Source organism: Crinia signifera, chromosome 4 (assembly GCF_055691185.1).
Source record: "Crinia signifera chromosome 4, ASM5569118v1, whole genome shotgun sequence".
NCBI classification, from domain to species: Eukaryota; Metazoa; Chordata; class Amphibia; order Anura; family Myobatrachidae; genus Crinia; species Crinia signifera.
Window position 1 is genome coordinate 256,970,566 of NC_139220.1, and position 14,128 is coordinate 256,984,693.

The 14,128-nt window shown below is 49.4% G+C and overlaps 1 long non-coding RNA gene across 4 annotated transcripts in view; it reads left to right on the forward strand.

Moving 5' to 3' along the window:
- Positions 1-3,854: 3,854 nt before the first annotated feature.
- The window catches only part of LOC146075261 (uncharacterized), a 136,650-nt gene continuing 126,376 nt past the window's right edge, over positions 3,855-14,128 (forward strand). For 3 of the 4 annotated variants that reach the window (XR_014473545.1, XR_014473546.1, XR_014473544.1), the window contains exons 1-4: positions 3,855-4,477; positions 6,040-6,170; positions 7,354-7,484; positions 7,775-8,007. This is a non-coding gene — a long non-coding RNA (uncharacterized LOC146075261). The remainder of the gene's footprint in view (positions 4,478-6,039; positions 6,171-7,353; positions 7,485-7,774; positions 8,008-14,128) is intronic. The other variant, XR_014473547.1, reaches the window with a different exon arrangement.

The window sequence follows — 14,128 nt, forward strand, 5'->3', positions numbered from 1 at the left end:
ATTTTGGACACCCCACAATAGATAACTGGTAGTGCTTGCATATAATTAGGCAAATTGTTTTTAATTATAAACGAAAGCAGGCTTAAGTTATACGTTTTACGTTTCTCCTCTTAACATACCAATAAAAACCAGTAGAGGGCAATAGAACACCAGTTCTACACTTTCACTGTTTCTGCACAATCTAATCTACATATAATACAACAACTGTAAAAGGGTTCTATACAGTATTGGCCCCCACATACAGCACGATATTCAGGCATTTTCTGAGCGATTCTAACAAATCGCTCAGAAAATGCCTGAAGATGCATGTAAATCGCTGTGTATATAGCCCACACAGCGATTTACATGCGCGCACCCGCCGTTCTGAATCTGTCCAAGATTCAGAACGGACGGGCTGTACAATTCAGAGCAGTCGCTCAGAAAGCTCCTGCTCATCTCCCGCATGTGTGGCTGCGGGCAGATGAGCAGGACTGAGCGACTGCGGACGCCGCAGACCCGCCGCACCCCGCACCGCAGAACCGCCGCACCCCGCACCGCCGCCACCCCTGACCTCCCTCCCCCACCAGCAGGAACACCCATCGCCACCTCACCTCTCCTCTCGGCGGCAGCGCGGCGGCATCGGGACGGGTCACGGAGATGTTAAAAAAAAAAAAAAAAAAAATTCAAATTTCAAAATGGCCGCGGCCAGCCAATCACGGCTCGCCGCGTCATTGCCCCGCCCCCTAGAGCTGGCTATATTAGCCAGCTCGAGACAGGGTCGGGGCAGTCAGTCCGACGGCGGAGGAGGAGTGAAGAGCTCCTGAAGTCCTGGGAGGCGCGGCCAATGCAAAAGAGCTTAAAAGGCCGCCGCCCCCCAGGTGAAGAACACAGATGAAGAGGCAGAAGCCCTGGGAGGCGGCGGCCATGCAAAAGAGCTTAAAAGGCTGCCGCCCCCCAGGTGAAGAACACAGATGAAGAGGCAGAAGCCCTGGGAGGCGGCGGCCATGCAAAAGAGCTTAGGGGGCCGCTGCCCCCAGGTGAAGACCAGATGCAGTTTAATAAAATACTAAAAACTCTGTGTTTGTGTTTTTATTAAATAAAACATTTAAAACCAGTGTTTGTTGTTTTATTTTAATATTTCCTTTACAGGGGGGCTATAGGTACCGGCGGGCCTTTAATGCCCCACATGCTGGTACCTGTGGTTCTCCCAAGTGCCCACATGTGGGGCAGGCTTGCTGGGACCTGTAGTCCTACTGTAAAAGACAATATTACTGTTAAATAAGCTATCAACCCTGCACCCACCGCCCAGGGGTGCAGGGGATAGCCCCGGGCTGCAGCCCAGGCCTGGGGTGCCCTGGAGAGGGGGGACCCCCTTATTTGGGGGGTCCCCACCTCCCCAAAAACTCCCGGCCTGGGCTGACTAGTTAGGGTGGGTAATGCTTTGGCCACGGGACACCATCAAGCGTGTCCCCTGGCTATGGCATTACACCCCCTGCTAGTTGAGCCTGGTGCTGGTCTCCAAAATATGGGGGACCCCTATTCATTTTGTCCCCCGTATTTTGGAAACCAGGGCCAGCTCAAGAGCCTGGTGCTGGTCCCCAAAATCTGGGGGACCCCACGCACTTTGTCCTCTGGATTTTGGGAACCAGGACCACTCAAAAAGCCCGGGGCTGGTCATGCCTGGGGGGGGACCCCATGCCATTTTTTTTGACAAAATTATTGTCTGTATGACAGCGGATGAGACGCTGGACCCCGGACTTGGTAAGTATTTTTTTGTCAGCTCCCACTGTACCACCAACGTTTAATAGTTTGCATATGGGTTTGCATTCGGTTCAGGGGGAACCACTAGCCACCATGATTTAATTTTTTTTTTTGGGGGGGGGGGGGGGGGGTAGCATATTAGGGGAGGTGAAAGAATACTTATTAAAGAAGACATAAAGTTATGTGCTAGATGTGTTCAGTAATAATAACATTTTTGTGATGAAGTGCAGTGTTTTTACTTCACTTTCTGTGACAGATTTGAAATCTCCCGTGCTGAATCTCCCATTATGAATCTCTGACACAAATCTCTCTGTATGTGGCTCATTGTCTGAAATTATTATTATTATTATTATAATTTTATTTATAAGGCGCCACAAGTGTTTCGCAGCGCCGTACAAAGGAACAATACAGGGAGACAAAAACTTGGCATAACATTGAATATATAACAAAAATACAGTACAAATAAAGAGCACCACAGTTCAATACACATTACAGCTTAAATGTAAGTAGTGAGGACCCAATCAACATACAACTAGAGGCTTGAGGCCAATGATGGAGATGAGTATGAAGATGGTCACTGAGTGTTGGAGTAAAGGAGAGCTGTGAGTGAAATGTGAAGAGAAGTGGGCTTTGACAACAGGAGGGAAGAGGGCCCTACTCGGAGGAGCTTACAATCTAGTAAGGAGCTTACAATCTAGTAAGGAGCTTACAATCTAGTAAGGAGCTTACAATCTAGTAGGAGCTTACAATCTAGTAGTCACAATGAGTCACAAGAGTGAAATCTCTTGTGCTGAATCTCCCGTTATGTATCTCTGGCACACATCTCTGCGTATGTAGGGCCCATTAGTCCACAGAATATTTTTTGAGAATATTTGTCTAGGTTAGTTTATTACATTTTTTGGTCTGTTTGCTCACACAAAAAAAAAACTACTGGATGTATTTGAATTGCATTTTCACTACTGTATATCTTATTAACCTAAAATGAAACGGAGGTATGTAGTGTCTCAAAGTGCCCTCAGGGAGACTAGCAATAAAAGAAAAACAGATGCTTTACACTTGGCAGGTGCAGGGTGCTGGCTCAAGTCCAAAATAACTTATTATCACCTCGAATCCTACTGGAGAAAAAGCACTATATAAATAAAAGGATTATTGTAGAATGAATATATATTCGGAGTGGAAACATACTAGAGGTATCCATGACACAGCACTCCATCATTACGCTGTGCATCATTTTATAAAAGATATATATATATATGTCTCAAACAAATGCAGCAAACAATAGTTCATTGCGAGTGACAGAATAGTCTGATGAAAATTGCCTGTGAGCAGTTGAAATGGCTGTCGGGTAATTCAGCTGTTACGGTCTACATCAGGGGTCCTCAAACTATTTTGCTCTGGGACCCCATCAGACAATAAAAATAATTATGGGACCCCAGCAAGTTACTGCAGAAGGTCATCACATCACATGTGTAGTCAGCAGACAGCACATACATGGCAGCACAAAATGATGGGAGGAGTCTAAAATAACAGACTCCTTGAATCACTGTCAGATTAAAAAAGTCATCAGCCTGATGGTCAGCAAAATGGAGTCGCAACCCCACAATGAGAAGGTGGGGACCCAGTTTGAGAACCCCTGGTCTACATGATGCGCACTTATTAAATCACCTATTCTTCAACTCCGTGTGCCGGCTCCATTCCTCATGTCGTGGGGGGGGGGGGGGGGGGTAGGGGGTAAGTTTAAACATCAATCCAGTAGATGTTGCACCAAGACAAATGCTACATGCTCTAGTTTAGCCAGTATAGTCAGGGCTATTTTTCAGGGGGAACGGTCCGGAACGCCGTTCCTGAAGTTCAGTTGAAAAATTACATCACCAGGAACGGCGTTCCGGAAGTTCAAATCTGCGCAGGGCAGATGCGGAACTACCGCCAGTGCACCCGGTGCAGTGCACCGGGGCCCAACAGGATCATGGGGCCCGCAGCCGCTGCCCTCCGCACAGCATACCGCCGCTGCCATTTCCGTTTTAATTTTCTATCTTAAAGCAGCGGCACTCGGCAGCGTGAGTGTGCGGGCCCGCGCCGGGAGATACAGACCTGACAGGAGGGTATGGGTAAAATCCGGAATCGGATAAGACACCGGAATGCCGGACTGGACATCAAACTCTGCATTCCGGAGCTTGTAGTATCCGGTCCGGGGGTGTCCTGTCCGGGGGTGCTCCATCTGATGAGGCTGCTCTCGCACCTGTCACCTGGGAGAGGAGAGGGGGGAGAATACAGCCTCACCGCATGGTCCGGGGGTGTAATAAAAACTGGAACGGTCCAGACCAGACGGGGAGGCTGTAATCTCCCCTTCCTCATGTCCCTGGTGTGAGCAATCACAGGCATCCCCCCGGACAAGACACCCCCCGCATGGGACACCCCTCGGACCAGACACTATAAGCTCCGGAATGCAGAGTTTGATGTCTGGTCCGGCGTTCCGGTGTCTTATCCGATTCCGGTTTTTACTTAGTCCCCTGACAGGATGCCGCCGGGCAGGGTAAGGCGAGGGACAGCTGACAGGCATGTATGCAGCATGTCGGGGGGACAGTCCTTCTGACTCCTGTCAGTGTCAGTTAACAGCTGCAGCGGGAACCCTGGCTCAGGACAGCATGCATCGGGAACCCTGGCCTGCAGTGCCTCATCTGTCTCCTCCTGCCAGAACCTTCCTCCTTCAGTGGCTGCCGGTCTGGGAACATCAACAGTGAGTACTTCTGTACTCTGCGTACAGCCCCTGCTGAAAGGTGCCCGCGATTTTTTTTTTTATATTTTTTTTTGGGGGGGGGGGGGGGGTCGCGGGTGGGGGAGGGGTACCCGCGAATTTCGGGGGGGGGGTCGCGGGTGGGGGAGGGGTACCCGCGAATTTCGGGTGGGGGGGGGTCGCGGGTGGGGGAGGGGTGCCCGCGATTTTCGGGGGGGGGGGGGGGGGGTTTGCCCGTGAATGACTTTTTCTTTCTCTCTCTCTCTCTCTCTCTCTCTCTCTCTCTGCGATCCCCCCCCTCTCTCTCTCTCTCTGCGATCCCTCTCTCTCTATCTCTTTCCGCGATTCCTCTCTCTGCGATCCCTCTCTCTCTCTCTCTGCGATCCCTCTCTCTCTCTCTGCGATCCCTCTCTCTCTCTCTCTCTGCGATTCCTCTCTCTCTCTCTCTGCGATCCCTCTCTCTCTTTATAAAACCCCCTCTTTCTCTCTCTGCGATCCCTCTCTGCGATCCCTCTCTGCGATCCCTCTCACTTATCTCTCTCTGCGATCCCTCTCTATCTCTCTCTGCGATCCCTCTCTATCTCTCTCTGTGATCCCTCTATCTCTCTCTGTGATCCCTCTATCTCTCTCTGCGATCCCTCTCTCCCTATCTCTCTCTTACTGCGATCCCTCTCTCTCTCTGCGATCCCTCTCTATCTCTCTCTCTGCGATCCCTCTCTCTCTCTTTTATCTCTCTCTGCGATCCCTCTCTATCTCTCTCTCTGCGATCCCTCTCACTTATCTCTCTCTGCGATCCCTCTCTCTCTATCTCTCTCTGTGATCCCTCTATATCTCTCTGTGATCCCTCTATCTCTCTCTGCGATCCCTCTCTCTCTGCAATCCCTCTCTCTCTATCTCTCTCTCTCTGCGATCCCTCTCTCTATCTCTCTCTCTGCGATCTCTCTCTCTCTATCTCTTTCCGCGATCCCTCTCTGCGATCCCTCTCTCTCTCTATCTCTCTCTGCGATTCCTCTCTCTCTCTCTCTCTCTCTCTGCGATCCCTCTCTCTCTTTATAAAACCCCCTCTTTCTCTCTCTGAGATCCCTCTCTCTATCTCTCTCTGCCATCCCCTCTCTGCAATCCCTCTCTCTCTATCTGCGATCCCTCTCTCTCTATCTCTCTCTGCGATCCCTCTCACTTATCTCTCTCTACGATCCCTCTCTCTCTATCTCTCTCTGCGATCCCTCTCTGCGATCCCTCTCTATCTCTCTCTGCGATCCCTCTCTATCTCTCTCTGCGATCCCTCTCTATCTCTCTCTGCGATCCCTCTCTATCTCTCTCTGTGATCCCTCTATCTCTCTCTGCGATCCCTCTCTCTCTATCTCTCTCTATGCGATCCCTCTCTCTCTATCTCTCTCTGCGATCCCTCTCTCTCTATCTCTCTCTGTGATCCCTCTCTCTCTCTCTCTATCTCTCTCTGCGATCCCTCTCTCTCTGTGATCCAGTGGCGGAGATACCGTAAGGCATACCTCTAGCGTCTGTCTCCTCCTCAGAGGAGGAAGCAAGTCATTTCTATTATTTTTCAGGCCTCAAACCACCGCCACAGCCTCCTCCATGGAACTCATCACCTCACCCTCCTCCTCCATAGGACCCGCCTCAGCCTCCTCCAAGGGATCCCTGCTGCCTGAAACGGACCATCGCCCTGCTGCTGCAATAGGTATGACGTTTGTATATTAAAGTGGAGGGTGTGGTGTTATAAAACCCCCTCTTTCTCTCTCTGCGATCCCTCTCTGCGATCCCTCTCACTTATCTCTCTCTGCGATCCCTCTCTATCTCTCTCTGCGATCCCTCTCTATCTCTCTCTGTGATCCCTCTATCTCTCTCTGTGATCCCTCTATCTCTCTCTGCGATCCCTCTATCTCTCTCTGCGATCCCTCTCTCCCTATCTCTCTCTCTGCGATCCCTCTCTCTCTCTGCGATCCCTCTCTCTCTCTCTTTTATCTCTCTCTGCGATCCCTCTCTCTCTATCTCTCTCTCTGCGATCCCTCTCACTTATCTCTCTCTGCGATCCCTCTCTCTCTATCTCTCTCTGTGATCCCTCTATATCTCTCTGTGATCCCTCTATCTCTCTCTGCGATCCCTCTCTCTCTGCAATCCCTCTCTCTCTATCTCTCTCTCTCTGCGATCCCTCTCTCTATCTCTCTCTCTGCGATCTCTCTCTCTCTATCTCTTTCCGCGATCCCTCTCTCTGCGATCCCTTTCTCTCTCTATCTCTCTCTGCGATTCCTCTCTCTCTCTCTCTCTCTCTCTCTGCGATCCCTCTCTCTCTTTATAAAACCCCCTCTTTCTCTCTCTGAGATCCCTCTCTCTATCTCTCTCTGCCATCCCCTCTCTGCAATCCCTCTCTCTCTATCTGCGATCCCTCTCTCTCTATCTCTCTCTGCGATCCCTCTCACTTATCTCTCTCTGCGATCCCTCTCTCTCTATCTCTCTCTGCGATCCCTCTCTATCTCTCTCTGCGATCCCTCTCTATCTCTCTCTGCGATCCCTCTCTATCTCTCTCTGCGATCCCTCTCTATCTCTCTCTGCGATCCCTCTATCTCTCTCTGTGATCCCTCTATCTCTCTCTGTGATCCCTCTATCTCTCTCTGCGATCCCTCTCTCTCTATCTCTCTCTATGCGATCCCTCTCTCTCTATCTCTCTCTGCGATCCCTCTCTCTCTATCTCTCTCTGCGATCCCTCTCTCTCTATCTCTCTCTGTGATCCCTCTCTCTCTCTCTCTATCTCTCTCTGCGATCCCTCTCTCTCTGTGATCCAGTGGCGGAGATACCGTAAGGCATACCTCTAGCGTCTGTCTCCTCCTCAGAGGAGGAAGCAAGTCATTTCTATTATTTTTCAGGCCTCAAACCACCGCCACAGCCTCCTCCATGGAACTCATCACCTCACCCTCCTCCTCCATAGGACCCGCCTCAGCCTCCTCCAAGGGATCCCTGCTGCCTGAAACGGACCATCGCCCTGCTGCTGCAATAGGTATGACGTTTGTATATTAAAGTGGAGGGTGTGGTGTTCAGTACAGGTGGGGTGCAGGCCCATACCTGTCTCAATCCCCTTCACTCCCTTTCCCCCATTCTTCTCTATCTCTTTTTCTCACTCTCTCCTCACCACACTCTTTCTCTCTCTCTCTCCTTCTCTCTCATACCTATCCTTCTTTCTCTATTCTCTCCACTCTCCTTCTCTCTCCTGTCTATCTCTCTCCATTCTCTCACAGAATGTACACCCTGGCACACTAATCCCCTCATGCCACCCCATCCCCTATAAAGGTGCCCCCCTATTAATTACTTCTGGATCTGCCCCTGGCTGTGAGGATTGTGAAGCTCCACTGGATGAGGCGGTGACACAGCCACGGCAGCAGCTACTGCGGGAGAGAGGTGTATCCTATTTTCCTTCCCTCGTCTGCCCGCTACACTGCCTAGTGTCTGCCACACCACCCAGCCACCTGATGCCTGCTGTCCTCTGCCAGGCTGGGTACCTGATGCCTGCTGCCCACCAGCAGGTTAGAAAAGTTGAATAAGTTTTGAGGAACTTTTTTTTATGTTTTTAGATAATGAAAGGTGCAAGGTTGGTTATGGGGACGGTGAGGTGCAGGGGGGACAAAAAGATGAAGAGGTGCGGGGGACAGAGAGGTGCAGGGGTAACGGGATGAAGAGGTGCGGGGGACAGAGAGGTGCAGGGGAAACAGAAAGGTGCAGGGGGACCGTTAAATAATAATTATACTATGGCCACTCACACGGCCCTGTGTGGTGTGCATTCAGCTCCTATGCTGCTGAGCAGCTCATACCATTCCTTACGGACATTTGAAATATGGAACTTGGCCATCAGCCTATCAGAGCTTGCGGATCTGCAGCCTCAGTTAGCGTTTGGCTGCTGGGCCGCGAGCTCCGATTGGCTCACGAGACTGTGCCATATTTCAAATGCCCTGGTATAAGCTGCTCAGCAGCATAGGAGTTGAATGCACACCACACAGGACTGTAGCAGTGAGTGCTCTTCTCCCCTCTTCTCTACTCTCCTGAAATAATATTGAAATTCTGTAAGGGCACTAATGTGGGCAATGTGTAAGGGCCACTACTGGAGGAATTATGTGTAAGGGAAATTACTGGGATCTTAATATGTAATGGGTATTACGTGTGTGGAATAATGTGTAATGGGCATTACTTGTGTGGAATAATGTGTAATGGGCATTACGTGTGTCACATAATGTGTACTGGGCATTACGTGGGTGGCATAATGTGTAATGGGCACTGCAGTGTGTGACAATGTATAACTGGCATTATGGTGTCTGTAATCCCCGCACAGTGTGTCTAAGGGGCTCTTTCAGATCCCATGATTTGAAAGGGGTATGAGACAAGTGGCAGTACTCTAACCATTTTTTTATTTTTTTTTATTTTAAGAGGAGTGGTTGGCAGCACACTATATTTATTTATCATCTTCTATAGCAGAGGCAGTTGAAACCCTGCATTTCAGCAGGCAATCGGGCCATAGTATGGCCCAATTGCCTGCCGACGTGCTGAATTGGATCTTTGAATATACACAAATGCGCGAGGCCAAACTACGATGAAATCCAGGATTTTTAAAAATTGCTAGCTTTTTGCAAGATGATTGACAGGATTATTAGCCAGCTGTTTTTCTGGGAGTGTGAGGAAAGCGCAGGTGTGCCCAGGCGTTTTCAGAGAGGACATGTGACATCAGCTCCGGCCCCTATTAGCCTGTCTCTTTCACACAAGCAGAGCAGGTTTTGGGTTACGCACAGACTGCACACACTGGCAAAATCATTCGCTGGTGAGTGAGTTGCGAATGGATTTGTAACTAATTGACGATCAACGTGATTTTCGCAAGCCAGTCACAGATTTGCACAGGGCTGGATTTCACTCTAGCGGGGTGGCAGCTATCTGATCACAGGGTGCAGCAATCTGGCCTGAATTAGGCCCTATTTTTGGGTGTTTATCGGTTAAAGTAAAAATTACAACATTCTTATACTTGAAATTTGCAGTAATCAAAACAAAAAAACGCTATGCTTTTTTTTTGGGGGGGGGGGGGGGGGGCAAAGAATATTTTTGCACCTAGGCCCACAACTCACCTGTTCCGCCTCTGGCGCAGGGCGCAGGCTGCAGCAGAGAGATTCTCTCGAGTCTCTGCTTCCTGCGACCGCCCCTTAGCCCTGACAGGCACGCTGGGATTGGCCGGCACTGGGTACCAGGCGGCACGGATTGGTGCACCGGCCTGTCATGTGGGCGGGGAGTCAGGCACTTTCCAGGAAGCATGGAGACAGTGCAGAGGGACGGGCGGCGGCAGCAGCGGGACGGCTGACACACCCCACCGAGCATGGCGACAGGTGAGTGAGGGTATGGGTTTGGGGGGAGGGGCCGCTTTGGGGCACGGAGACCCCCACATGTCCTTTGCTCGAGACAGGGATGGAGCACCGGTCCGACTACTCACCCAGCGGCTGTGTGTTTAACGGGCTACTGCTGCGCTCCTGTGTGCTGGTGGCCGGCTGTGAGTCAATCACGAGTGGGAACAAGTGCACCGCCGCTGATTGTCTACTGGGTGAGGGGTGCAGTGTGGAGGCCGCAGCACTGCTGTGTCCGAACGGGGCTGGAGGTGGACAGTGGTGCCGATGGCTGCAGCGAGGAAGAGGTGCGGTTGCTGGCTGCTTCTCCCGCGGCTGTCAGTGACTGATTGTCAGTGTCAACGGGATGGTTTTTTATGCTGGAATGCTCCTCCGTGGTGGTGGCATCAGAGATACACAGGGAAGAGCCAGAACAGCAAAGCAGCACTGACCACCAGGACCAGACCAAATGATGGGGTAAGCACCAAGCAGGGGTATGGGAATATTTGTGCTGCTTGCTAATTTTATTTTACTTAATTTGGGACCCCCTGACCCTTAGAGCCCCTCTGAACCTCATGGCCTGGTTGTACCATTGTCTGGTATTTATTTACTGAACTAATTAATGCAATTTTATATTTGTCACTGCTGTTGCTGTCTGAAATATCTGAGTGTGGCATGGGCATCTTGGTGTGGGCCATATGTTTGATGGGCATCTCTGTGTGGTCTACATGGGCATCTCTGTGTGGTCTACATGGGCATCTCTGTGTGGGCCTTATGTATGATGGGCATCTCTGTGTGGGTCTTATGTATAACGGGCATCTCTGTGTGGGTCTTATGTATAACGGGCATCTCTGTGTGGGTCTTATGTATAACGGGCATCTCTGTGTGGGCCTTATGTATAACGGGCATCTCTGTGTGGGCCTTATGTATAACGGGCATCTCTGTGTGGGCCTTATGTATAACGGGCATCTCTGTGTGTGGCATATGTATAATGGAGAATTATGGTGTGTGGCATATGTATAATGGGCATCAGTGTGTGGCATATGTATAATGGGCATCACGGTGTGTGGAATATGTATAATGGGAATCTCGGTGTGTGGCATATGTATAATAAGCGTTACGGAGTGGGGCATATGTAAAATGGGCCAATTCTCGGCGTGCAGGTTGCAAAACTGCAGTATAAAGTAGTCTTTTCCTGCAATGCTGTGCCCCTTGTAGTGAGGCTACACTCCTGTTTTTTGGGGCATATAATCCACTTTGCTGCTGGGGATTGTTATGTTACTGCCACTGTTAGGAGGAATTATATGTGTTTTTATGTAATGCCCCGCCCCCTTTGTAGCTCCTCCCACATCACCGCCCACTTTTTGCCCCCGCCCACAGTTCCTGAACCTATTTTCCTACAAAAATAGCACTGAGTATAGTGATCACTTTAACAAATGTTTGGGACATTGGCTATGTGGGGATACACACTTTGACAATCTTACAGCTGACCAACCTTTCTTAATTTCTTAACAATAGAGCATGAAGGATGTCTGTTCCGAGAATTGTGAGCCACCAAACGTGACTCTGTACACACTGCTAAATCTTCATGTAGATGCCAGCCCACTAAGGCTAGCATTTACAAAACATCTATCAACCAACCTATCCTCCAATAGCTCAGCTGTCCAAACATACTGCACCAAATCATGCCATACAGCATGGCCAATGTGATGTATCTGTACTATAACTCGTTGACCCATGACTTGGATCTACACACCTAGTTGGTCTTTAACCCCTTCCCGCCCTGAGACGTCCCGGTACGTCACTGCAGCGAGGTAGTTCACGCAACTTGCTGTACCGGTACGTCCCCGCCGTGTCATGTCGCCTTGTCAAGTGACAAGGTGACATAGTAAAGATGGCTGCTGTCATCGACAGCAGCCGATCACTGCAATGCCCCGGCGGACCAATCAGAGTGGTCCCGCCCCGCCGATCGCTGTGATTGGTTAGTCAGGACTGACTGACCAATCACAGCCTTTCAATTGAAACAGGAAGTTTTGCTTCTCTTCCCGGGCTCTAACCGTCTCACTCGTGTTAGAGCCTTGGAAGGAGAAGCAGAGAGAGCTGTGTCAGAGCTGTTTTTAGTGTTAAAAAAACTAAAATTGCGCCGATCACCACATTACCCCTGCCTATACACATTTGATCACCCTTCCTGTGGTCATCTGTGCTGGGATCACCCTCCCTGTGGTCATCTGTGCTGGGATCTCCCTCCCTGTGGTCATCTGTGCTGTGATCATCCTCCTTGTGGTCATCTGTGCTGTGATCACTCTCCCTGTGGTCATCTGTGCTGTGATCACCCTCCCTGTGGTCACCACCTAATTTTGTGTGTTGTGATCCGTATAATTTTTCTGTACGTTATCCGTACACTATAATTTTTCTGTAGGTGATCCGTACACTATATTTCTGTGCGTGATCCGCATACTATATTTCTGTACCTTATCCGTACACCATAATTTTTCAGTGCATTTGCACACCATAATTTTTCAGTGCGTTCGCACACCATAATTTTTCAGTGCGTTCGCACACCATAATTTTTCAGTGCGTTCGCACACCATAATTTTTCAGTGCGTTCGCACACCATAATTTTTCTTTACGTGGCTTAATTTTTCTGGAAAATTGTCAGTGCTACAAAACCCCACACGTGTTGAAGCACCTCATAAATACATAAAACTATGGCCCACCGAACATATACTGCCGAGGAGGCATACGAGTTTCTGGCCTCTGAAACTGAGTCTGCTAGCGAGGATGAGACAAATTTCCGTTTGTCATCCTCTTCATCATCTAGTGACTCTGATGAACCCCCAAGGAGGCAACGCAGGACTCCCACTGCAGTAGTCGAGTCCTCTGACCCCACATGGACAACCACTGAAAACTACGTACCCCAGGTCCCTGAGTTCACAGGGAATCCAGGAATACAATTCAATTCAGCAGGGTTCAGAGAGCTGGACTTTTTTAATTTTTTTTTTTTACTGATGATTTAGTTAATCTAATGGTCACCCAGACCAGAGCCGGCCCTAGCCTAAATTACGCCCTAGGCAAGATTTTGGCTGGTGCCCCCTAGCACCGCCACTAGTTCCACCTCTGACCTTGCTCCCCTTTCCCAGCACCATCAACCCTCATCATAGCAGTCATCATTTTGGTGCTCCTACCCGCAATATTTTAAATCGAAACAATGCACACATTCGGTGCGCAGCCCAAACAGGAGTGTGTTCTTGCTGGGAAGGGGCATGGCCACACAATAGTACCCCCAATTCAAATTATGCCACACAGTAGTGCAACTTTATTCACATTATATCATGCGATGGTGTCCCTTATTCACGTTACATCACACAGTAGTACCACTTTACCTTATGTACATTACTCCTCACATTATTCACATTATACCCTTAGAAAAAAATCCTGAGAAAATATTGTATTTTAAGCACCTCCATGGCCACACTGCAACCCAGCACAAAGCAGTGTGTGCTGGGCAGAGGAGAAGAGCTGCAGCTGCTGCTGTCAATGAAGGAGAGGGGGCCAGGGGCCCCCACTGGGCCCTTCCATCAGACTTTGGCCTGGGTAATTTGTACTCCCTACCCCTTTCTCTCGGCACCCCTGATAATATCACACAGTAATGCCCCTTACACATGACACACATTATTAATGTCCTTATAACCATAATGCCCCTTACACATTATGCCAACCTTTATTAATGCCCTTCATACACATAATGACACACATAATGCCCCTTACACATATGTTGCACATTATTAATGCCCTTATACACATGACACACATAATGCCCATTACACATATGTTGCACATTATTAATGCCCTTATAATACACATGACACACATAATGCCTGTTACACATATGTCGCACATTATAAATGCATTTATACATGACACACACAATGCCCCTTACACATATACCGAACACTATTGCACAACCAACCCACCTGCAGACAGCACTCGCACAGCCGCTAACACTGTGACCTCTGCCTCTGCTTGGATACAGATGTTTCCTCATACATCTTGTCTCAATAGGCCATGCAGCTCCTGGCCAGTTCTGCTAACGTGGGGCGCCTTTTTTGATGAAAATTCGTCTTATTTGCATTGTTATGTGACCAGGACACACAAGGAGCTTCCGATGATTAAAATGATATGTGGCATGCCTATATTCTGTGTGCGACTGTGGCTATACCGGCATATGGAATGCAATGTTACAGTGATTTCCATGAATACACTATTTCATATGCAGATACAGCCTCACTCA